Source organism: Schistocerca cancellata, chromosome 4 (assembly GCF_023864275.1).
Source record: "Schistocerca cancellata isolate TAMUIC-IGC-003103 chromosome 4, iqSchCanc2.1, whole genome shotgun sequence".
NCBI classification, from domain to species: Eukaryota; Metazoa; Arthropoda; class Insecta; order Orthoptera; family Acrididae; genus Schistocerca; species Schistocerca cancellata.
In genome coordinates, this window is record NC_064629.1 from 369,643,186 (window position 1) to 369,646,537 (window position 3,352).

Genomic DNA, 3,352 nt, shown 5'->3' on the forward strand with positions numbered 1-3,352 from the left:
CAGAACAGGTTATGGTTGATAGCAGCCGGGTGCATTTTGCAATAATGGCGGTGCTGTACACAAATGACAGTAACTGTTGTTGCGGTCCGTTGAGAGTCAATGTATGTGTGCGAATGTAGATCACTTTGAGCATTATACAATCAATCAGTAGGTACACAGTTCTGAATATTATTCACTTCACACTTCACACGTTGGCGAGCTCAGTCGGGCAACACGAAACCCAAGTCCATTGTTTGTGCTAGCAGTGTAGCACTCGACCGTTTTAGAGCGATAAAGTTTGAAGTTAACATGGCTGGAGATCGCGAATCACTGTGAATTAATGTAGAACTGGTCATTGGCAAAGGAAAGAAGACGTCTGGCGATCGTTGTTGTGCTTCCAAACCTTCAAACAAAGTATCGGGTGAGGTAGCCATGGTGTCGTGCGCATAACCTGTTGATTTACAACACCCGGCGCGGAAGTCGCGGAAGCCGTAGAAACTTCAGGGTCACAAGTTTGGGAATGGGATACGATTATCAGTTGAATGCAGTAACTATCCCCATTAAATTACACATAGAGATATATTTCACAGTAAGTCATATATGTGTACACAGCTTGCAATACAGACCAGAACTAAAAACTAGACACAGAGGCTCGGTAGAGCAATCAGTCCAAAGATGGTGTTGTTAATCATGGTTGATACGACCTATCGACGCCACAGATCTATTTAAAAACATGTTAGCAAAGCCAGCCGTTAATTAATTCCAAAGTAATTAACAGTTTTGTCAAAGGTATTGTTTATGTAACTATGCATGTTAATTTTATGATTTAAACAAATAATTCGGCTTCACCCTTGCAGTAGAAAACACTGTTAAAAAGACGCAATTTTTCGATGTATTCAAGTAATTTAATGAGTTAAGTTTTAATTGTAATTTCTGTAAATTAAACTTCGAACAATGCCTAGTTTCAGCACCTATTATTGTGATGATATATAAGAGCCCGAATTTTGGTCACGAGACAGTCACTCTATGGTTCAAATGGCTCTGAGCACTATGGGACTCAACTGCTGTGGTCATAAGTCCCCTAGAACTTAGAACTACTTAAACCTAACTAACCTAAGGACATCACACACATCCATGCCCGAGGCAGGATTCGAACCTGCGACCGTAGCGGTCGTGCGGTTCCAGGCTGTAGCGCCTTTAACCACTCGGCCACTCCGGCCGGCAGTCACTCTATGGCTGAGTTTCAGTTGAGGAACTTGTGTTGGTTAGAACGACAGCAATGCTTCAACTTATCTGTGGAATAAGTGTTAAACAATTAGGCTGCGTGAAAAAACAATTATAGTGTCTGCTCCATATGTACCTTTCTATTCTTTAAGTGTCAACTTTGTGGTTAGGTTTTTACTGCTCGTAGATGTTCAACAGAAAACTACTGTAGCAGTATGTGTTCACCTGGAAACTATTAATGAGGCTTATGGAAAGTTAAACAATAGTGCACTGGCCATACATATATAACTGCGTATTATTGGGGGGGGGGGGGTTGTGCAAAGTGAAAGGAAACCACGGTGAAATGCAAATGTGTACCTGTCACCTACATTATTTACTGTAGTCAGTGTCCAAATTACAAACCGCATTTTTCAGCCAGTGTAGCAATGCAGTATGTCAACACCGAGGACAACAACCGAAGAAATAAAACCAGGTGAAACCACTACAGATGGTAATCTTCACCCTGAAATTTGCCTGTCCTACCAACTATTACTCCACCTTCCTCCCCCCTACTGCTCAGGGCTCACTCTCCTCTCCCCTTCCTTAACCCTGTGTGGTTTTCCTCCCTCCTACACCCCCATCCCTTTCCCGTGCCCCCCTTCTGTGACTCTGCACTCCCTCCTGCCTTATCTTCCTCTTCATCTCCTGCCCCACCCATCTCCTGCCTCTTGGTGCACCCCCTGCCCCCCTCTTACCTCTTTCTCCCCCCCCCCCCCCAACCACCTGCAAACCTTCCTCCCATCTTTTTTCCCTCCTCTCCGGCCACCCATCCTTCTGCGGGTTAAAATTCGCAAAACTACATACTGCTTCTTTAGTTGTACTGTCAGCCACAAAAGTTCCACCTACCTCAGTACGGCGTCTGGTCACCAACCGCTTCTCTGAAACATAGATACTGTTCTAGCGATGTTAAAAGCAGTGTTTAAGAAAAACATTGTCAAGTACAGTCCGCATTAACTCCACAGCTAAATGTCATGTAAATATCTTATAATAATTTTCAGGTGGAGGGCGATTGTTTCATCTCTTAGAAAAATGTCAAAATTCGGCAAATAGTTATTTGCTTCAGAAGCCAAACCAAATAGGTGCCATCAGCCCACATTTAAAACTAGCAGCTAATATCACTGTCCTCATCTCACAGCTCATACCATCTGGTACACACGCAAGACAGCCGGAAATGTACCAAAGTTCAACCCGAATTGTTACGCGATTTTTACAGTTTATACTCAGCTACAACATGAGTTTTACATTCGGTCCTTTTCAGTGGATTTCTGTAAAAGAAGTTGCTCGCCAACAATTCCGTAAACGATTACGAAATATGCCACTCGGAATTCTTCGCAAAGCCGAGAGATCTCACCCGTTTATCTCTCCAACTAATTATTTCATAAAGTTCAAATTTTCACAATCTGTCTGTAATTGCATCTGCTTTCACGGCGATATAAACCGAACTCGAAATAACAGTACCTCCTTCATTTTACATATAATTTTTTCGGACACATTCAACATAACCTGCGCGTCTGACAGCGAGACTACGACTGCCTCAATGCCATTGCTCACAGCGCATATATTACTTGATAGATCGTGGGAAAGACTTCACTCTGATTGATTGATCAAATGAACAGCCAATAAGATCAAACTTTCAAGAGCATATTCGCGCCTAAACTGTTTTACTCCAATCGACATTCACAGATGCATTTACGTCATTTTATGCTGCAAATATTAATAGAATGTTCCACCAAACCAAACGAAAACTAATCTTGAAATAGCTTTGGAAAAACATTACTCTACAAATAACTACTCTGGCTGCCTTCTTACAAAAACAAGCACACTTGGACACACGTCACCAACAAGTAAGGGGAATTACAGATTTCGTTGCAACAGCTTGTTGCACACTTTCCCCACGACCAAGGTACATAATGTTTAACAGGAGATAATATTGAATGTTTATGTATGTCCCACAAACACACTCTCATTTACTCTCATTTATTTACACAACAAAACAAATAGTTATTACCTGAATATTAATTCTTACTGCTTTCTCTATTACGAAAACGAAAAATAGTGAACGTTATTTAAGTATAAAAATTCAAACATACTGACCTAACATTTTGTAAAC

General features: G+C 41.5%; 1 non-coding gene across 1 annotated transcript; it reads right to left on the reverse strand.

Moving 5' to 3' along the window:
- Positions 1-1,114: 1,114 nt before the first annotated feature.
- On the reverse strand, positions 1,115-1,198 carry Trnas-gga (transfer RNA serine (anticodon GGA)). The gene is given in 2 exon segments: positions 1,115-1,149; positions 1,159-1,198. It is a non-coding gene; the product is annotated as a tRNA-Ser (tRNA).
- Positions 1,199-3,352: the final 2,154 nt, after the last annotated feature.